This window comes from Sarcophilus harrisii, chromosome 6 (assembly GCF_902635505.1).
Source record: "Sarcophilus harrisii chromosome 6, mSarHar1.11, whole genome shotgun sequence".
NCBI classification, from domain to species: Eukaryota; Metazoa; Chordata; class Mammalia; order Dasyuromorphia; family Dasyuridae; genus Sarcophilus; species Sarcophilus harrisii.
This window is the reverse complement of record NC_045431.1, coordinates 7,929,279-7,952,202: the sequence shown is the minus strand read 5'-3', so window position 1 is coordinate 7,952,202 and position 22,924 is coordinate 7,929,279. Positions and strand designations below refer to the sequence as shown.

The following is a 22,924-nucleotide window of genomic DNA, read 5'->3' as shown; positions in this document are numbered from 1 at the left end:
CCAAAATGCCTTTCAGCCAGCCAAAAAATGGGTCTCGTAGGTTGAGATTTGGTTCATTTTGTTTTTCCTTTTGACCTTGAAGATTGCTAACACATCTAGATTATGCTGGGAAATTTCCAACTAAATTAATTGTTACCAGAATATCATCATATATTATATATTTTTGTTTTTATTGTTGCATGTAGTATAATTTTTATTTTTTTGTTGCATGTAGTATAATTTAATACTTATATATTATGATATATATAAATGTTGCATATATATAAAAGGCTATTTTGAATAATCAAGTCACCATCACTTAAGGACTGCTGTCTAGGGATTCAGACCTCAAATATACTACTAGATACCAGGGTTCTTAACCTGGCATCCATCAACTTGCTTTGTGTGTATATGGGTATGTATGTCTGTGTGGTTTGTAACTTTTATTACAAATGGTTTCCTGTGTCATCCTGTGTGTTTTATTTTTATATATTTAAATACATTATTCCAAGAGAGAGTCAGTCGGTTTTACCAGGATACGAAAGGGGTTCACGACACAAAAATATTAAGAATTTCTGCCCTCAAGTGATTCTCTGATGGCTCTTCCGGTCATGGCAATGAACCTGAGTTCTCAAAGGCTGTGCCAGCAGAAAGCAGGAGCGGCTCTTACCAAGCTGCGGAGATTTTGGGTCGGGAAGGAAGCACAGAGATGCTCATTTTTGGCAGGGTGGCCCCCCGGTGAAGACCCCCTCCCCGACCACAAAGCTTCTAAAAGAACATCTACTAAGACCTCTGCTTTGGTCATGGGGGTTCACTCACTAAAGAAGTGCCAGAGCTTTGGCGTGCAAGGCTGGTTAAGCACATAGTAGGCCTTCCAGCGATGTTTACTCGATTGATTGATTTGGGTCAATTTTGCCGAAGTTCTCTGGTATTTTCTTTCTCCCTATTTCCTAGCAACTTTTCAAGGCACTGCCTTTCCCTTTCAGTGACCAACAGCTTTATGTGCTGAGCAAAGCCTGGTCATTTAATCTCCCGCAAAGGTAATTACAAAGGGAAATCTGTTGCTGAAAATTGCAGTAGCAGCAAAAATCAAAGTCCTATACCTCATTCCAGACTGATCTCCCTCCAGAACACACCCCACCCCCACCCACCCCTTCCCCCTCTCTCCCTCTTCCCCCCTCTCTCTTACACACACACACACACACACACACACACATGAATAGGATTGCAGATTTAGAACTGAAAATGACCTTCAAGATCATCTAATCCAAAATTCTCATTTTATAGATAAGGGCTCAGAAACCCCAAAAGGAAAGTGACTGGCCCAATGTCTTAGCAGGCTAGAATTCAACCACAGTCTGCTCCCACCAAGACCACCATTTCTTTTCCATTTCAGAATATTCCTTCCCCAATAGAGTGTGGTTATAGATTATTAATTATATCATATCATATTATATTATATGTGTTGTGTCCCATCCCATTCCTATGTCATATTTTATTTTGTTATATTACCTCAGGCTAATTATGTTAATCAAGATGTTATATTACTGTATACATATATTGGATTTAACATATATTTTTATATTGGATTACTTGCCATCTAGGAGAGGGGCTGGAAAGAAGGGGGAAAATTTGGAACACAAGACAAGAGTCAATGTTGAAAAATTATCAGCAGATGTTTTGAAAATAAAAAATAAAAAAATGAAAAAATGAAAAAAGAAAAAGAAAATAAAAAAGCTTTAAAAACATTACATTATCAGTACAACAAAACATTGCTAAAAGTGATTCTAAACTATGCAAGATATTTGGGGAGTTTCTAGTATTAAAAATTATGTGTTTCTCTTCTTTTCACAAATAGTGAAATTATATACCAATAGTTCGGCAAGGACAATTTAATATAGTGGGACCCAGTGCTTAGAGTATTGCCAGACTTGGAGTCAGGAAGACTTGAATTCCTGTTATACCCAACCTCTCTCAGCCTCAGTATTCTCATCTGCAATGTGGGGAGAATGACCCCATCAGTCTTACAGGATTGTAAGGATTAAGTGAGATAGCATATGCAAAATTCCTTGCAGATTTGGAGGTGCTCTATAAATGGTTTTTCCCCCCTTGTAAGAGGTTTGGAGGAGAAAGGGAAAAAAAAAAAAGTTTTTAGCAAGTCTTATCAGAGTAGATTTTAACTCTCAAGTTATATTTCAGACAACTGTGATTCATTCCTATTATTCTCAAATACCAGTTATAACGGTGAAATGTCCAATAACATCCTGTACTTCCTGGTGCTGTGGATGTTTTTTTAAAAATGTTTTTTTTTTCTGGTTACACATATACATTAATTTTTAATACGCTTTTCTCTATGAATCATGTTGGGAGAGAGAAATCAGAACAAAAGGAAAAAAAGCCGTGAGAGAAAAAAACCAGAAAAAAAAAGCAACACAGCATGTTTTAATTTACATTCAGTCGCCATAGTTCTGTTTCTGGATGCAGATGACATTTCCTATCCAAAGTTTACCTGGATTGCCTTGGGTGTTTTTTGGAATGTAATGTTTGGAATATGTTCCCGGAAGCCTAAAAACCAGGGGCTCCTTGGGGTACTGGAAGCCCCCCCCCCCTTTTGCTAAGAAGAAGGCTGGGAGGCCAAAGTAGTTCAGAGAGGTGCTGGAAGCATCATTCTACTGGGTCAGTTTCTTCAGATGCCTCTCAGGTTCAGCCAGGCTAAGTCACATGGGTTTAAATCAGATTCCTATTTCCAGAACAGTTTCGCTTACCATTTTACTCCATAGTTGTTCACCCTTAAGCAAAGGTCCCTTGACAACTTACTTTTTTTTTTTCCAAAGCTGAATTTTAATATGGCGGAGCAGGTAAAATTCCATCTTCATTTTATTCCCTAAGATTGTCAAAATAGCATCAATAAGACTACTATAGAGCTGACAGTTTTTTGAGAAGGTAAAATCATCCTGGAATGGTCGAGAGCATGGGCTCTCGTTAGCATCTGACGCACTTGCCTTCTGAGGCGAGATAACAGAAATACACTTAGGTTCATAGCATTCGGAGCTGGCAGGAACTAATGGACTAATTCTGATATTTTCCAGATGAGCATCCTGAAGCCTAAAAGTGTGAAGTGCATGGCCCAATTAAAACAGCCAAATATTTTTCTTCAGGAAAAAAATAGTAAAAAATGCAATTCAAAATCCCATTCTGGAATATGGAAATATTCAGTTGCTAATCTGTAGCATCAGAATTTATATTTTATTCAGTAATGGGAAGACACGCAGGGAGGCTTTGCTCCAGGGTGCTGAAATCTGGTGGGGCAAGTAATAGAAGGAAACGTGCTTTTTGTCAGTGCCATTGCTTCTCCACAGTAATCAATGTCCCCATTGCTTTCCTTCTAATTCTCCACCATTTACTGTAGACTAACCAACCACTCCACAGCCACTGCCCTGGAATTCTCTCCCATGGAACATTCTTATTCCTATAGCTCATATGTGTGAGTATAAATAAAAACACCTGTTTCAGGTTGTCCGCCTTACTGCTTTTCCTCTATCCCCCCAAATACCCCAAAGCTATTTTTAACTAAGGTGAAAATCAGTTACAGCCTTGTAATAGTCATTACAAAGACCAGGTAATGAGCAGGGACCCAGTTTCTGAGTGGCTTGGTTAAAAAGATGGCCCTGAACTAGATCCTTAGTTTTTTCTCTTTAAATTATAGACTTCCCATCAACAAAGACTTTCATTTTTTCCTTCAGAACCAACAGTTCTGGATGGGGTTGGATTCTGAGAATGAGATCATTCAGTTTTTTCCACCTAGTGTTATAAATAGATATAAATCTTACTGCCTTCTCTATAAATATACAACATATATATATATATATATATATATATATGTATGTGTGTATTCATAGACTCATCACCCATACACATGATATACATATATGTATAAGAATATAGTATATACACATGAATGTTTCTGTTATGTGTTTATATGTATATACACATGTGTATGTATTTTATATGCATATATATTGGATGCAGAGGTATATATATAAATACACATATATATGTACATGAATATATGAGAGTATATATTATATATTGTGTATGTGTGTGTATGTATATGTATATATATATATATATATATATATACACACTCTTGGATGCTCATGATAGAGCATCATGGAGCATTGAAATGGGGGCTAAACATTATTTCCCTTTTCCTGGGGGACCTTTCCACAGCCATTAGGACAAGGGGAGAATATGCAAGTGATACTCTCAAATGGCCCGGCTCCATTCCCCACCTAGGTAGGGGTCATGCTTTAACACCCCAAAGAAGAAAGGAGGAGGTCTCCTTGAGATTGAAATTCACCACACACACATTTCCTGCCCATCAGGAAGGTCATGGGACAGTGGTTTGTGGTGGTCACTTCTCCGCGTGTCCTGGGGTTGCCAAAGGAGGTGATGCTCTGACATTGGGGGACAGCGCATCGGAATAGGAATTTGGAGTCTAGAGACTTGAGATCAGATTCGGGATCCCCTTCTTCCTCCCCATGTAACCCATAAATATAAATACATAATTGAATAAAAATAAATAAATCAATTTTTCTTTCATAGAAATTTAGGAGGTTAGACTAGATCATCTCAACTTTCCATTTCTAAATCCATAAGTAAAGTTACTTCTCTATTGACAGTGAAATCAATGAGCAAGAAAAGGGAAATACATTAACTACCAGAGTCTTCTTATTTCCATAATGCTTGGAGACCTCTACTTAGGGGAAAGATTTTTTTACCTTGAGATACTGTGTGGTAGTGTGGTATTATGGGTAGAGCCCTGAATCTGTAATAAGGAATAACTGGGTAATTCCTTAGGCTAATAAATAAAGTAAGTTATAATCCTACTTTAAACAGGTTTTGTATTCCAAGAAAAGTCACTTAATTTCTCTGAATCTCAATCTTTTCATCTGTAAAATGGAGATAACGATAGTATAAATCTCACAGCGTTGTTGTGAGGTTCTAGTGAAATTGTATCTGTATCTATCTGTATGAGTATATTTATATACATGCATATGTATGTGTGTGTGTGTGTGTGTGTGTGTATGTAGTGCTTTGCAAATCTGAATATACGAGCTATCATCATTGCATGTCCCAGGAGGCTGTGCATGAGCTTCACCTTCTGGCAATACACAAACTCTAGGTGAGCAATCATCATATACTTTGTTTGTTTAATTTTAGGAAGAATGATTTGGAAAAATGGGAGAGAGGGAAGGAGGGAGAAAAAGAGAAAGGAAGGGAAGAGGGGAAGAGAAAGGAGAGAGGTAGAGAGGGGGAGGTGAAACATTAAAAATGTCAACTGCTCCGATATTGGGTTGGAGATGTTCAGGATTTCTGTAGTGGATCTCATTTTTCTATACTATAGCTGAGTACCGGCTCCTCCTCTGGATTCCTAGCACTTCTTTTGTCTGGATCACACATTTTATATTTTGCTTTATTTTTTAATATGCAGCTCATATTCCCTCTTCTGTGAAGTCTTCCCGAGTCTCTCCAGTTTAAATAACCTTTCCTTTTTAAAACTTTATATGGTGCTTTGAACCTTTCCTGTACACTTACCTTGTTTTATTTCTTGTTATAATTCTCCTTGGATTTCCAAGAATTAGTTGCATCTTGACTTTCTTGATTCTACAAGATCATCAGGCCCATCTCGGCAAGGATCGCATCTTCCTGATCCTTTTTTCTCTCTTGTCACCATGAAAATGTTCTGCACATAGTATGTGCTTAATAAATATTCATAGAATTGAATTTTCCTCAATTTATACACCCTGTCTCCTCTACTGAACTGTAAGCCCCTTAAGGACACAAGCAAGAGAAGTGTATTTCATAGTTTTGTCTTCCTGAGGGTCTTGTATCCCTTTATTAATTATTTAATAAACATACAGTATTGTTGATTAATCACAGCTGATGAATAAAATATATCCGGTGAAACAGTGTTTAGAAAATTCTGCTTGACTTACCTAGCATCTAGTGTGATGCTTCAGTCATGGATAATTCAATGAAATTTAAACATTTTGGGAATTCCTACTAAGTGCAAATCCCTGTGCTGGTACATTGGGAAGATTAAAGACATGCAGAAATTATACAAGTTTATGAGTTACAGAAGCTCATAAAGGATACGGTGCTCTGTAAATTACAGTTTGGCTGGAGTGAAATACATATATACATATATATATACATATGTACATATACATACATACATACACACACACACACACACACACACACACACACATATATATATATATATATATATAAAAACTTCTGTTCTTAAAGCATTTGCTTCAGACTCGTGCTTTTTCAGTCATTGTTAATATCAGGTAATGAATATCTGAATATATTTTTCTATGGTGGGTCCCTTAGCAGCGTGCAAAATCTCATTGTTTCAGCATCTTTTGCGTAATATTTTTGGGGCCGTGTCCCTTGAGTTTTGCTTGCCTAAAAGAAACAAAAAAAATTGCTTTTTTCAGTTAAGACCTTTTTTACTTTTACTTCTTTGGGTAGGAAAAGAACTCATGAAACTTTAGAAGCAGCTCCTAAAATTGGAAATTCTCTATTAAAAAAGGTAGGCTTTAGCAGTTTAAATCAATGGTGTAGACCATTCTGCTTCTTACAAGAGGGTGCACCCAGTCCTGTGAACCAACTCGTGTTTCTTGGGAGACATTCCCTGTGCCTCCATGTGTAGAGTTGATTATCACAGGAACATTATAGAGCCCTGTCCTGTCCTTTTTGCAGGATCCAGCAGCCCCCCCAACGTCGGTGCCGCAGTAGGTTACTTTGGACAATTTGACTAGAAATACAGGGATGGTCTTTTTAACCGCCCATTTGGCAAAGCTTTCATTCTGGCAAAAAAAAAGAACTTCCAAAGAGCAGCAGGTCATCCCCAGCTCTGCCCAAACCCAGGGCCCTAGGCCTTTCTCCGGCAGAGCTCCCCTGACTCGGGGAATGGGAGAATCAATCTGCTTCTGGAGAGCATTGGTCTCAGACCAGCTCTTTGTTGAACAAGTGTCCGCCCTTGGTGCAAACTCTAAGTCAAATAAGTCTGCTTACACTTTTATTTGACATATATGTGTAGATACACATGCCCACATGTAAACATGCCTATATATACACACATGCATACAATATATAATTTCTGTATAACAAATAATCTTAAACATCAAACTCACTCATTTGGTTTTCTTTGTAACGATGGACATTTGAAGCGATGGATTTCCGTGGATCCCTTGACATGATCTTTCAGACATTTTCGTTCTCCCTCAGAATTCTTGGTCTGTGTATTCATTTACTTTTCTTATATGACTGGAGTGCATACTTCATCCTTCTGGGACTCAGCTTCTCTTCTTTCTGACTTTATTTCATAAAAGGATTTTAAAATATTCCCCCCCCCCCTTGCTTGTTTCCTTTCTGGGATGCACATGACCCTGGGTATGAGGGTGGTGAGACCACCACACACTCATGAGAGTGGGCTATGAGGGCGGCAAAGTGTGAGGAAAATTCTTGTGATTATCTGTGTTTATTGGTCAGTATTAAGGTCTTGGAAGACTTTTTGTTGTCCCCGCCACTTTGCCTGCTTCTGGTGAATGTACAGGGTCCATTATAGAGGGCAATGAGAGATGTCCAGAGCATCGACCCTATCCAGAAAATCAGGACATTAAATAAGAGGAGGGCTACTTATTGGGGAGCTCGTGGAAGGCTGAAGAAGCTTTTTAAAAAGCAGCTTGTGTGAAAAAAAAAATTTTTTTTAAATAAATAAATAAAAAGCAGCTCATGGCCCTGAAGACATTGGAAAATGCTTGAGATGGTACATAAATGGGTAATTCCATTTAGGGAAGATGCTCGTAGAGTTTGGCTCATGCAACATGGCTGCTCCTGAGTCACATAGACAGTTGTAGAACAAGACCTGAAGCTACATGTTCTCTCATTTAACCCGGGAACTTTCCAGGAGACGAGCATCTGGAAGCACATGAGTGCCCACTGTGCCCCTCCTTCCTCAGGGCTGGCAGAAACGGACCCCTTTGCCATCAAAGGATGTCTGAGTCCTTGTGACAAGAGTCTCCTTTGTAACATGTAGTAGGCCTGGTTACAGAGAGAAGCCTTGGGGGAAGACCTTACAAAGCTTCCAGCTAGCATATTCCCCAGTTATCAGTCCCACTGCTCGAGCCTTCTCACTTAACCGGTGCAGAATCAGTGCCTGGGTATGAAGTGACCATTCCAAGGTCACACACCCAACCTATAGTCTTCTTGCCTCCCAGGCTCAAGCCCCTTCAACTAGAATAAACTATCTCTTTGTGTGAATTTTAGGACAAATCACAAAGCTCATTTGAGTGTATTTCTGAATTACCCTTTCCAAACCGACGCGATGGAATAAGAGAATCGGCTCGGCTTTCCAGATGGGGGTCAGGGTGGGAGGGAGCAGGAGGACGGCGAGCTGGAGGGAGGTTCTTTGCAAAATTTGGCCAAGCTGCTTGGAATTTGAACTTGGACCATTGCTGGCAGGCGTGCTAACCACTTTTCTGATGAGCAATATTTCTGCAATTTAGTCTTACTCCCTAAGCGTATTGCAGAGCACAGATCTTTTCTGCATCATTCTAATTTTAGAATCTCTGCTGTGGAAACAAACATATCATCTCCACTGGGTTGGTTGCTTTTCTCAACTGCTCCTTTCCCCTTCCCCCAACACGCGTGCACCCCCCAATCTTAAAGTGAGGACAGAGACATTATGGCCAAGGAGAAAGAGCATTGGGTGCCCATTCCAAAGACCTGGAATCACATCTCAATCCCGCAACTTATTCCATCGGTGACCTTGGAAAAACAACAATGTCCTTGGGCCTTGGTGTCCTCATAGGTAAAATAGAAGAGCTCATTAGCCCAGCGGGAGAGCTTCTTGTCCAAACTTAGCTCGGCTAGTCTGGGATAAGGGACACAAAGCTATTACTTTGCCCGTTCATGAAGCCTTTTCATCTTGGCAGGACTTAATGTAGCCAGAGCTGCACTGGTGCATTCTCCAAAAGTCCAGGCTCATGTTTGTTACACAGAGAGCTGAGGAGATGGAAATGCATCACATTATTCTACTCAAAACAGAACTTTTCTCCTGCTTTGTTTCTGATTAAAAGCACATGGCACCTACAGCACAGAACAGAGAGGTTCCTTGCCCTAAAGCTAGTGTGTGAGGAGATTTGAGGTGTCCTTGTGCGTGAGATCCTACAAGGTTAGGTACATATTCCTGCTGAGAAATAACATAACCAATTCACAGAATCCTTTCCTCAGCTCCTTTTCACAACTCAGGTTTCCAAGTAGCTAGAATGAACTCCTATTTGGAGGAATATTCCAAGGGAATCTGCTTTTCCTGGGCTTGGTCAGACAGGATCCCCACATGCCTAAAGAAGTAGCTACCACTGCTACCTTCTTCTTCTTCTTCTTTTTTTTTTTTTGATCTTTTATTTTGTTGTTCTCCTCAATTAATCAAGATTGTTTTTCCTCTCTCTCGTTACCCAAGTTTAAAAAAAAAAAAAAGGCAAACAAAATCCTTGTCACAGACATGAGAGTCAAACAAGACAAAGTCAGGTGTTGGTCGTGTCCACAACTGTAGGGCTCCTTCTGCATTTTGAGCACATCTCTGTTGTATGATGGCAATATGCACCATTGCTGGTATGGTGGGTGTCTTGGGAGGAAGAGGACTTTTCCTTAGTCAGACTCTTAAAGCAAAAACTGGCTGGTTGATAGTTAGGGATGGTGGGGTTTCTTCTAACTCTTAAATTTGAGAGAAAGGCTAAAGGTGGAAGGAAGGAAGAAAGGAAGGAAGGAAGGAGGGAAGGGAGAAAAAGAGAAAAAGGGGAAAAAGAGAAAGAAGAAAGGAAAAGGAAAGAAGGAAGGTAGGTAGGTTCTTTTGTTAGCTCTTCCAGGAGATGTGCAGCCAAGTAACCGAGTACTAAATGAACTCCCCACGCCTTACTCATAATTTGAAATAGTCTATTTATTGCTATCTGGTTCTGCAGAAAATGGTATTAAGTTAAATAATATTTGCCTGATATAGTCCCCAGATGCTAATGTTTACCCCACTAAATTCCCTTTCGGTTCTATATTTTGCTTATACTTATCTATGTCCATGTTTTTTCCTTCTCCAGGGCTGAGGCTATTTTTGCCTTTGTAGTCTAGCCCATTGCCTGGCATACAGTAGGCACTTCCTAAATGCTTTTTGCTTGCTTGTTATGGGAAGCAGTTGGTTACATAGCAACACTGCAGTGAGTGGAGTTTGGCCATGGGGGCCTGATTGCCTTATGATGTTGTCTGATTATTGCAGAATGCTATTTCTTCAGGGATGTTCCCGGAGTTTTCCTCATTGACCTTCTAGCCTAACGAAGGCTTTGCTCCTGTCCCTTGCTCCCTTTCCAACCCTCTCCCACTTTACTCCTTTCCTCATATGCTAAGATCCAGCCACCCTGACCTGGCTGTTTCTCACAGGGCCCTAATAGTCCATCTCTGTGTATTTTCCCTGGCTGGCTGTGGGATGCTCTCTGCCCTGACTTCTAGAAGCCTTTCCCATGTCTCCTGCCTCATCCCCTCCTCTACCACCTGTGGCCATAAAGCACTGGCGCCTTCCATCGGAGGAACTTCCCACTTCCACTGGATTTCTCTTGTATGGACTTAATTGTTCGAATGTTGTCTCCCCTTCTAAAAGGCGAAATCCTTGAGAGCGAGGGCCACGTTTTTGCCTTTCTTTGCATCCCCAGTGATTAGCACAATGCCTGGCGGATAGTAATCACTCCCCCGGGCTTGTGAACCACTGAGTCTTCATTTTATAATTGAGAAAACTGAAGCCAAAAGAGGTCCCCTCACCTTTCTGTTTCCTAGGTTAACATGGCAAAGGTGGGCTCAAAAATAGGTCTTCTGATTCCAGGTTCATTTTTCTCTCCATTGCACACAACACATGAACAAAATCTGTCAGTTAATTTAGTAGTTCTGTGTAGTTAATTTGATGAATTAATTGTTTTTTATCACGTGTTTATGTGTATGTGTGTGAATCAGGGTTAACTGACTTGCCCATAGTCACATATCTAGTTAAATGTCAAGTCTCTGAGGTCATATTTGAACTCGGGTCCTCCTGACTCCAGGGTCAATGCTCTAGCCACTGTACCACCCAGCTGCCCCTCAGGTTCTTCCTTGAAAGGTGATTGCTTGTCACTGCTGTACCAGCTGGATTTGCTCATCCTGGATCGGAGCAGTTAGTTCTAAATGTCCACATTGGTACAAAATGCCATGGCTCCCCAACATCCCCAACAGTTATAACTAGACAATGCTCTGAACTGAGCTGATAGTTAATAGTGCAAAGGAGCTGCTGAGGACATGGTGGGGACCAAGCCAGGTAGTGAGGTGGAAAGCACATATGTTGAACCTTTCTCATAAACACAAATATGGAGTCAGGCAATATGTAAAATTATCAATAAACCCTGCAATTAACTGACAGTGGTTTTGGCTACATTTCTGTTCCTTGAATCTAACTCTTATACCCCCTGTGAGTCAACTGAGAAATAACAACATTTCTAAGGATACCGAATAGGTTATGGCCAAACTGGCTTAGCACTCGTGACCTTTCTGAAGGTCACATCCTTGGGTTCTTGGGCCTTTTTGTGTGCCGTGGCTCCCTTTGGCAAGCTGGTGAAACCTCTGGATCTCTTCTCCAAATATTATTGTTAAGTCTAAAACATAAAATACAAAGGAACAAAGAGAACCGAAGAAGGTGGAGAAAAAGGTCTTTTATTCCTTCCAAGTATGTGGATGCCCTGAAATCTCTCCATGGACATATTAAGGCTCCATGGAGCCAGAATAAGAAGGCCCGTTCTTTAAGATGAGCTTCATGTAGTTGACCGCATGACATCCCGGTTCCCAAGTATCTTCAAGCCGGGCTGGCCCAAAGTGAGATATCCCGGAGCCTCAAGCACGCCGTCTTTGTTGCTCTTCTCCCCTTCTGCACAGTTTGATGCAGGAGGGTATGTGGGCTTCTGCTGGGAAAAGTAGTGTTTAAAGTTTCATTAGCTGTCTATGGGGCTGAAGATCCCCAAGCCCTTTACAACAAAGAGATTCCTTTTACTTAAAAATGAAAATATTTTGAAAAAGCCATGATGCCGGCTCGTCCGTTTTCTGGAGGCCATTTTCTAGAATCCTGCCTGACCCTGCTGAGCTGTTGTGCTGACATTTTGTGGCATGTGTCTAGTCTTTGCTTGGTTTAAAATGCTAGAGGAGAGGTGTGTGTGCATGTATGTGTGTCTGTATATGTGTGTGTGTGTGTGAGAGAGAGAGAGAGAGAGAGAGAGAGAGAGAGAGAGATCTGGCCAAAGGACAGCCCTGAGCTTTGCACAATTGCATGGTTCCATGACATTTTGTCCTTGCTGGAATTAGACAAGTGACATCGAAAGCGGCCTCCAAGCAGATCCCAGAGTTTGCTGATGGTGAGAGGCTGAAGTGGCCACTTGTTAGACGGTTCCTTTGTTTATCCCAGGATTCTGCATTTCCACAAAATCAGAGCTCTCTCAAATCGCTTCCGTGCCAGCCAAGAGTCATTGGAGAAAGAACTGTGGCAAACGGAACGCTGTCACATTTCAAGACCAGTGTTTGTTTTATTAAATAACTGTTCACAAGAGACTTGAATATACCTCTTCCTCATCGTCTTTAGAGTTTTTAATTTGTTCTGATGCTTAATCCTTGGTTCCCGTGCAGGTTTCCTAAGCTTGTACAATTGCTGTAATTCTCTCTCCCACTATCTGAGCGTTTTCTGCCTGCAGTTAGGATGACCAGACAAGAATCAGCTTAAACAAAACCGAAATCCATTTTGTACAGCTTAAGTGTCGGAGTCGCTCCCTCCTCTGCATGCTAACTTAGTTGTTTAGGAAATAATAAAACCAAAAAAAAGGGACTTGTCTATATAAATATATAAATGAAAGGAAATAAATGAAAGGAAAAGCAGTCTGAAGCTGGGCCCCATGGAGGCTCATGAGTAGTAAACTTTTTCTGAATGTCATAGACTTGGACTTGGACAGTCTGGTGAAATTTATAGACTGCTTTTCAGGCTAATCCTTTGCTGGCTGCAGTCAGAATGGAAGGAAATGCTAAATTTCTGAAAGTGATTAGTGAAAAGAAGGAGATCTATTTCTTCCGGAGAAGTTCACAGAATGCCTGAAATTCCCCGTGTTGAGTCCATGGTCCAGTGAAAGGCGGCCGAATAGAGCTGAAGAGTTACCAGGCCTGGGGAGACGAGCTTTAGGTTAAAATTCTGGCTCCAACACAGACTGTGTTACTTCAACTTTACTTCATTACTTCCATTCTAATATTATCTTCACTACTTGGTGAACGAAAGGGATGATGTTGAGAAGATGTTTTGTAAACTTTCCTATCTGTATAAAGTCCATTACTGTTACTATGGCATCCTAAGTGGTTTTCTTGTAGACCCAGGAAGCTAGAGTTGGAATGGATCCCAGTAGTCACCTAGAATGCAAACCACAACATACCTGATCATTATTTGAGGAAACCAGCACATTGCTCAGTGTGTAGGACACAGTTGGGGTTTAATAAATGTTTATTGAGAGTTTGGCTGATAAACTCCAGTCAGAGCGACCCCACTTTCTCCAAAGGCAGTCTATTCTACTTGTAGATACCTCGAATAGGACATAAGCTTTAATCTGCCCTCGTACAATATTTATCCCTCAGTCCTTGCCCTGCCCACTGGGTTCAAGTGCTGTAGGTCTGACCACCCACATGTCAGCTCAGTTAAAAGCACTATCAAAGGCCTCCCCAAGTTTTATAAAGGTTATCATTCCCAGTTCTGTTGATGAATATTCATGTGACATGCAGAGAAGGCTTTTTACTATTGCAGTTGTTGTCTTCTTGCTCCACAGAGGACTTACTAAAGTAGAAATGGGAAATGGAACGGTCCCCACAGCCTCTCTCTGAGTGCACGTGGCTCCTTCCAGCACAAGGCCATGGGAACCGGCCCCAATCTCCTCATTGTTGGAAAGAGCCACGTCCCTCACAATTGCTCATCACACAGTCTTCTTGTTGATGGTCTCCTGGTTCTGCTCACTTTGCTCAGCATCAGTTTATGTCATTCTCTTTTTTTTTTTTTTTTTGTGATATATTTGTTTTTTTTTTTTTTTTTAATAGTTCACTTTTTTTTTTTTTTTTTATTTAATAGCCTTTAATTTACAGGATATATACATGGGTAACTTTACAGCATTAACAATTGCCAAACCTCTTGTTCCAATTTTTCACCTCTTACCCCCCCCCCACCCCCTCCCCTAGATGGCAGGATGACCAGTAGATGTTAAATATATTAAAATATAACTTAGATACACAATAAGTATACATGACCAAAACATTATTTTGCTGTACAAAAAGAATCAGACTCTGAATTATTGTACAATTAGCTTATGAAGGAAATCAAAGATGCAGGTGTGCATAAATATAGGGACTGGAATTCAATGTAATGGTTTTAGTCATCTCCCAGAGTTCTTTTTCTGGGTATAGTTAGTTCAGTTCATTACTGCTCCATTAGAAATGATTTGGTTGATCTTGTTGCTGAGGATGGCCTGATCCATCAGGACTAGTCATCATCTAGTATTGTTGTTGAGGTATATAATGATCTCCTGGTCCTGCTCATTTCACTCAGCATCAGTTCGTGTAAGTCTCTCCAGGCCTTTCTGAAATCATCCTGTTGGTCATTTCTTACAGAACAGTAATATTCCATAATTTTCATATACCACAATTTATTCAGCCATTCTCCAACTGATGGACATCCATTCAGTTTCAGTTTCTAACCACTACAAAAGGGCTGCCACAAACATTACGTGCACATACAGGTCCCTTTCCCTTCTTTATAATCTCTTTGGGATATAATCCCAGTAGTAACACTGCTGGATCAAAGGGTATGCACAGTTTGATAACTTTTGAGCATAGTTCCAAACTACTCTCCAAAATGGTTGGATTGTTCACAACTCCACCAACAATGAATCAATGTCCCAGTTTTCCCACATCCCTCAACAATCATCATTATTTTTCCTGTCATCTTAGCCAATCTGACAGGTGTGTAGTGGTATCTTAGAGTTGTCTTAATTTGCATTTCTCTGATTAATAATGACTTGGAGCATCTTTTCATATGACTAGAAATAGTTTCAATTTCTTCATCTGAGATTGTCTGTTCATATCCTTTGACCATTTTCAATTGGAGAATGGCTGATTTTTATAAATTAGGTTAATTCTCTATATATTTTGGAAATAGGCCTTTATCAGAACCTTTGACTGTAAAATATTTTCCCAGTTTATTGCTTCCCTTCTAATCTTGTCTGCATTAGTTTTGTTTGTACAAAAACTTTTCAGTTTGGTATAATCGAAATTTTCTATTTTGTGATCAGTAATGATCTCTAGTTCTTCTTTGGTCATAAAAACCTTCCCCTTCCACAGGTCTGAGAGGTAAACTATCCTATGTTCCTCTAATTTATTAATAATTTCATTCTTTATGCCTAGGTCATGAACCCATTTTGACCTTATCTTGGTATACGGCGTTAAGTATGGATCAATGCCTAGTTTCTGCCATATTAGTTTCCAATTTTCCCAGCAATTTTTATCAAACAGTAAGTTCTTATCCCAAAAGCTGGGATCTTTGGGTTTGTCAAAGACTAGGTTGCTATATTTGTTGACTGTTTTATCCCTTGAACCTAATCTATTCCACTGATCAACTAATCTATTCCTTAGCCAATACCAAATAGTTTTGGTAACTGCTGCTCTATAGTATAGTTTTAGATCTGGTACAGCTAAGCCACCATCATTTGATTTTTTCATTAATTCCTTGAAATTCTTGACCTTTTGTTTTCCATATGAATTTTGTTGTTATTTTTTCTAGGTCATTAAAATAGTTTTTTGGGAGTCTGATTGGTATAGCGCTAAATAAATAGATTAGTTTAGGTAATATTGTCATCTTTATTATATTTACTAGCCCTATCCAAGAGCATTTACTATTTTCCCAATTAGTTAGATCAGACTTAATTTGTGTGAAAAGTGGTCTGTAATTTTGCTCATAAAGTTTCTGATTTTCCCTTGGCAGATAGATTCTAAATATTTTATATTATCAGTAGTTACTTTAAATGGAATTTCTCTTTGTAACTCTGACTGTTGGATTTTGTTAGTGATATATAAGAATGCTGATGACTTATGTGGGTTTATTTTATAACCAGCAACTTTGCTAAAGTTGTGGATTATTTCTAATAACTTTTAGCAGAATCTCTAGGGGTTCTCTAAGTATACCATCATGTCATCGGCAAAGAGTGATAATTTGGCTTCCTCATTGCCTATTCTTATTCCTTTAATCTCTTTCTCAGCTCTTATTGCTATAGCTAGCGTTTCTAATACAATATTAAATAATGCTGGTGATAGTGGGCAACCTTGTTTCCTCAGATCTTATTAGGAATGGTTGCAGTTTGTCTCCATTACATATGATGCTTACTGATGGTTTTAAATAGATGCTGCTGATTATTTTAAGGAAAAGTCCATTTATTCCTATACTCTCAAGTGTTTTTAATAGGAATGGATGTTGGATTTTATCAAATGCTTTTCTGCATCTATTGAGATGATCATATGGTTTTGATTAATTTGGTTATTGACATGGCCAATTATATTGATAGTTTTCCTAATATTAGACCAGCCCTGCATTCCTGGTATAAATCCTACTTGATCATAGTGTATTATCTTGGAGATGATTTTCTGAGTCTTTCTGCTAATATCTTATTTAAGATTTTAGCATCAATATTCATTAGGAGAGTTGGTCTATAATTTTCTTTCTCTGTTTTCAGCCTACCTGGTTTAGGTATCAGTACCATGTCTGTGTCATAGAAGAATTTGGTAGGACTCCTTCATTCCCTATTTTATCAAATAATTTATATAGCATTAGGACAATTGTTCTTTAAATGTTTGGTAAAATTCACATATAAATCCATCTGGTCCTGGGGATTTTTCTTAGGGAGTTGTTTAATTGCCTGTTCTATTTCTTTTCTGAAATGGGACTATTCAAACAATTACTTCTTCCTCTATTAGTCTGGGAAGTCTGTATTTTTGGAGGTAGTCATCCATTTCACTTAGGTTATCAAATTTATTGGCATAAAGTTGAGCAAAATAACTCCTTATTATTTCTCTAATTTCCTCTTCATTGGTGGAAAGTTCTCCCTTTTCATTTTAAGACTACTAATTTCATTTTCCTCCTCCTTTTTCTAATCAGATTTACCAAAGGCTTATCTATTTTATTGGCTTTTCATAGAACCAACTCTTAGTTTTATTAATTAGTTCAATAGTTTTTTACTTTCAATATTTTTAATTTCTCCTTTTAATTTTAAATTTCCAATTTAGTATTTGATTGGGGTTTTTAATTTGGTCTTTTTAGTTTTTTTAGTTGCAACCAATTCATTAATCTTTTCTTTCTCTGTTTTATTCAAGTAAGCCTCTAAGGATATAAAATTCCCTCTTATTACCGCTTTGGCTGCATCCCACAAATTTTGGTATGATGTCTCATCATTGTCATTATCTTGAGTGAAATTATTAATTGTATCTATAATTTGCTGCTTCACCCAATCATTCTTTAAGATGAGATTGTTTAGTTTCCAATTACTTTTGGTCTATTTCCCCTAACTTTTTGTTGAATGTAGTTTTATTGCATCATGATCTGAAAAGAAAGCATTTACTATTTCTGCTTTCTTGCATTTAATTTTAGGTCTTTATGTCCTAATATATGGTCAATTTTGAATAGGTTCCATGAACTGCTGAGAAGAAAGTATATTCCCTTCTATCTCCATTCAATTTTCTCAAAGATCCAACATACCTAATTTTTCTAATATTCTATTTACTTCTTTAATTTCTTTCTTATTTGTTTTGTGGTTTGATTTGTCTAATTCTGAGAGTGCAAGGTTGAGATCTCCTACTATTACAGTTTTGTTGTCTATTTCTTCTTGCAACTCTCTTAACTTCTCCTTTAGGAAGTTGAGTGCCATACCACTTGGTGCATATATGTTTAATATTGATATTGCTTAGTTGTTTATGCTACCCTTTAGCAGGATGTAGTTACCTTCCTTATCTCTTTTAATTAGATCAATTTTTACTTTTGCTTGATCTGAGATAAGGATGGCTACCCTACTTTTGACTTCACCTGAAGCATAATAGATTTTGCTCCAGCCTTTTACTTTTTACTCTATATGCATCCCCCTGCTTTAAATGTGTTTCTTGTAAACAACATATTGTAGGGTTCTGACTTTTGATCAGTCTGCTATCTGCCTCCTCTTTATGGGGAGTTCATCCCATTTACATTTCGGTTAGAATTACTAAATCTGTATTTCCTGCCATCCTAATAATCCCAGATTGTGCTTTACTTATTCTTGCCTCCCCCAACCCTCTTTCCCCTTTTAAACTTATGTACCCCTCTTGTATCCACGATCTTATCCTCTTTATAATCCCTCCCTCCCCCCTTTGAGTCTTTCCCCTTCCTTCCCTTATTACTCTTTTTCTTTTCCCTTTTCCTCTCCCCGTTTTAATGAGGGAGGAAATTTTCTCTAAAACAAATGTCAATTATTTTTCTTTGAGCCAACTCTGATGAGTAAGATTCACACAATGTTCCTCCCCTCTCTAAATTCCCTCAGATATGATAAGTTTCCTTAGCCTCTTTGTGGGATGTGGTTCCCCTCTTTTTATCCCTCCTTCCCACCTTATTCTGCCATCATCCCTTTTCCATATCTACTTCCCTTTTTTATGTTATATCATTACAATCAAATTATACATGTATTCTTTTTGTATATCCACAACAGAAATACAATTCTCAAGAGTTATTTTTACCTTTTCTGCATCTCTTGAGTTCTATTCTTGGAGATCAAATTTTTTGTTTAGTTCTGGTTTTTTCTTCAGAAACAAATGGAATTCATTTGTTTCATTAAATATCCATCTTCTTCCCTGGAAGAAAATGCTCAACTAGCTGGGTAGTTTATTCTTGGCTGCATCTCAAGTTCTTGTGCCTTTGAGATATCATATTCAGGCCCTTCTTTCCTTTAATGTGAGGCAGCCAGATCTTGGGTGATCCTTATTGTGGCACCTCGGTATTTAAATGGTTTTTGGCTGCTTGTAAAATTTTTTCCTTAATCTTATAGTTCTGAAATTTTGCCACAATATTCCTTAGGGGTTTTATTTTAGGGTTTCTTTCAGAAGGTGTTGATGAATTCTTTCAATGCCTATTTTACCTTCTGATTCTATTACATCTGGGCAGTTCTCTTTGATGATTTCTTGTAAAATAGTATCTAGGCTCTTTTTTCATCATAGTTTTCAGAAAGTCCAATAATCCTCAGATTATCTCTCCTAGATCTATTTTCCAAGTCTGTCGTTTTGCAAGTAGATAATTAAGTGGTTTTCCAGTTTGTCATTTTTGTTTTGCTTGACTGATTCTTGCTGTCTCAATGAATCATTAGTTTCAATTTGTTCAGTTCTAATTTTTAAAGAATTATTTTCTTCAATAGCTTTTTACTTCTTTCTGTATATGTCCAATTGAGTTTTTGAATGTATTGTTTTGGTCTGTGGAATTTTTCCATTTCACTAATTTTTTTTTTAGTGAATTATTTTCTTTTCAATTCACAGATCCTACTTTCTTGCGTGTTCTTTGTCTTTTCAATTCATGGATCCTACTTTCTTGCGAGTTCTTTGTCTTTTCCAAATCACAAATCCTACTTTGTAGTGAATTCTTTATTTTTTCAATTAGTATTTCAGGAAGTTGTTGCTCTCTTGTAAGGCTTCTCTTTCCTTTCCCCATTTATCTTCTAACTCTCTTTTGAGACTTTTAATGGCCTCTTCTATGAGAGCATTCTGTAAGAGGACAGTCTGATGCATTTTGCTGTTTGAGGTCTCTTCAGGTTTGCTGACCTGCTCTTTTTCTGCATAGAAGCTGTCGATTGTTCTTTTCATCTTTTTATTCATGTTTTAAAGCCTTTAGGGTAGGTCTCCTAGGCAAGGGGGTTACCAGCTTCCTCTGCAGAATAGGGAGAGATGTAAACCGATTTCCGGCTCCGAGGTATGGGAGTGCTCTGTGTGAGAGTTTTCCCTTCCCCAACAGGAGGTGGATTCAGCACTGGCGAGCTATCAAACTGCTTAGTAGGGCTGGTGGATTATCGATTGCCCTCGGCTAGGGACTAAGTGGTGAAAGTGTCACCGCCCAGGCGGAGCCTCTTGTGGGACTGTGAGTATTAGCAGCTGACTGCAGAGCATGGACAGCCACAAACTCTGCCCAGTGTCTCTGCCTGATGCAAATCGGCCCTGGAAAAAAAAGCTCTATGGCCCCAAGCCGAGGCTCCCCCTCGCATGATTGAGGCTAACCCGGGCTGCGTCCTCCTGCCGTGCAGGATCACAACTGCCCAAGGAAAAGCCCCTTACTGCGGGTTGGGGCTGCGCGCTTGTGCTGAGATCTGTGCCTTCACCCTCGGTTTGAGACTCTCCTCGGAACCTAATTTCTCTCCCAGTCTGCTGATCCCCCGGCCCCGGAACCAACCTTTTTTGGCGAGACTGCAGATTTTCTTTGGCAGGTGAGTTGTTCTACTTCTTATCTTTACGAATTGTAGCAGTCAAGACTATTTTTGAGGCTTGATATATTATTGATAAAGAGGGTAAGAGAAGAGCTTAGAAAGACGCGTGTGTCTTCTCCGCCATCTTGGCCCAGTTTATGTCATTCTCTCCAGATCTCTCTGAAATCCGCCTAAGGAGCCAAGTCCAAGCAGCTGTTGCGGGCTCCTGAGAGGGGGAGACTGTAACATCTTCGGGCTGGCTTAGGCCTTGGTGGGCTGACTTAGGTCTGAGCAGGGTGGCCCGGGCCTGGGCAGACTGGCTTAAGTCTGTGTGGGCTGGCCAGGCCTGGACAGGCTGGCTTAAGCCTTGGTGGGCTGGCCCAGGCCTGGATGTGCTGGCTTAGGTCTGGCTGGGCTGGCTTAGGCCTTGGTGGGCTGGCCTAGGCCTGGGCGGGCTGGCCCAGGCCTGGGTGGGCTGGCTTAGGCCTTGGTGGACTGGCCCAGGTCTGGGCAGGCTGGTTTAGGCCTTGGTGGGCTGGCCCAGGCCTGGGCGGGCTGGCTTAGGCCTTGGTGGACTGGCTTAGGCCTTGGTGGACTGGCCCAGGTCTGGGCAGGCTGGTTTAGGCCTTGGTGGGCTGGCTTAGGCCTGGGTGGGCTGGCCCAGGCCTGGGCGGGCTGGCTTAGGCCTTGGTGGGCTGGCTTAGGCCTGGGCGGGCTGGCTTAGGCCTGGGCGGGCTGGCTTAGGCCTTGGTGGGCTGGCTTAGGCCTTGGTGGGCTAGTCCAGGCCTGGGCGGGCTGGCTTAGGCCTTGGTGGGCTGGCTTAGGCCTGGGTGGGCTGGCCCAGGTCTGGGTGGGCTGGCTTAGGCCTTGGTGGGCTGGCTTAGGCCTGGGCGGGCTGGCTTAGGCCTTGGTGGGCTAGCCCAGGCCTGGGTGGGCTGGCCCAGGTCTGGGCGGGCTGGCCCAGGCCTGGATGGGCTGGCTTAGGTCTGGGCGGGCTGGCCCAGGAAGCCTCAAGTCCTGGCCTCCAATCCCTATCAGAGGCTGACAGAGAAGTGGACTTTGTAGCCCAGGGCAGACCCCTTGGAAGCAGGCAGAGGCTAATTGTTTCTAATAACATGTATCCAAAGGAAGAGTCTTGTGGTCGGTCAGTAACATGCAAAGTCTTCTTCCAATCCTTTTCTTTCTCAGCCTCCCAGGGTCCTCAATTAAAAAGTACTTATCACCTTGGGGCCGCTAGGGGGCGCCATAGTGCACGGAGCACCAACCTCTTGAGGTGGGAAAACCGATCTCCTTGAGTTCAAATCCAGCCTCAGACACTTCCTAGCCGTGTCCTCCTGGGCAAGAAACTTAATCCTCTTGACCTCAGTTTCCTCATCTCTAAAATGAGCCGGAGAGGAAATGGCCAACGGCTCTGGTGTCTTTGTCAAGAAAGCCCCAAATGGGGTCGTCACAGTCAGGCGTGATTGAAATGCCCGAACAAGTGCCCACTAAGTGCCAGGAGCTTTATTGGGGACTGTGATGGAAATAGAGGAATTCCTGAGCCCAAGAGCTTTCCTTCTCCAAGGTAAAGAGAACCTAAAGAGACACAAAATTATACCAGAGGGAATTGTGGGGGAGGCGTTATCAGTCAGCTTGGGAGGGGGGGGGTGGAACCAAGAAAGGCCCCCATGGGACATGTCACTCGAGCTGAGTTTTGAAAGAAAGTAGGGCTGGGGAGAGGGGGAGATGGAGGAGGAGCTTCCAAGCTTGGGGAGCGTCCAACACCAAAGGCACGGAGGTGGGAGGGGATCGGAGAAGACCAGCGTGGTTGTCATTGCCATGAAGTGACAGGAAAAGCAGGAAAGCCAGGCCAGAGCCCGGAGGGAAGGCCTGGGGAGTCAAACAGGGGCTTCTGCGCTTCTTTAGTCATCTCACTCCCCACGTGGGAAGGTTTTCTTGGCAAAGATGCTGCAGAGATTTGTCAGGTCCTTCTCCGGCTCCTTTTACAGATGAGAAAAGTGAGACAAATGGAGTTTAGTGGCTTGCCCAGGGTCACACAGCTGGGAAGTCCCTGAGCCTGGACCAGAACTCAGGGCTTTCTGACTGCAGTTACTAAGCTACCCAGCTGGCCCAGAGGAGCTTTTACTTGTTCCTAGAAATGTTAGGTAACCACGGAAGCTTCCTGATATAAGGTGAAACAATCCGATGGGTGGATTACGACTATCATTCAGGCCTGTGTCGCTCCCTGACTGCCCGGATCCTAAGATGGTGAGATCTGAGGACTTGGTAAAAATTTCCCTTGAATTCTCCATGGCTTCTGGTGCCTGCCCTAATAACACAGAAAAGAGAAAAAAAAACAT

The 22,924-nt window shown here is 40.8% G+C and overlaps 1 protein-coding gene and 1 long non-coding RNA gene across 8 annotated transcripts in view; one reads left to right on the top strand and one right to left on the bottom strand.

Moving 5' to 3' along the window:
- LDB2 (LIM domain binding 2) overlaps window positions 1-22,924 on the top strand; it is a 320,426-nt gene that overhangs the window by 88,790 nt on the left and 208,712 nt on the right. The window lies entirely within an intron of this gene.
- On the bottom strand, window positions 10,939-20,611 carry LOC116419985. The gene is made up of 2 exons (XR_004230306.1): window positions 20,573-20,611; window positions 10,939-13,500 (listed from the first exon to the last, which is right to left on the bottom strand). It is a non-coding gene; the product is annotated as an uncharacterized LOC116419985 (long non-coding RNA).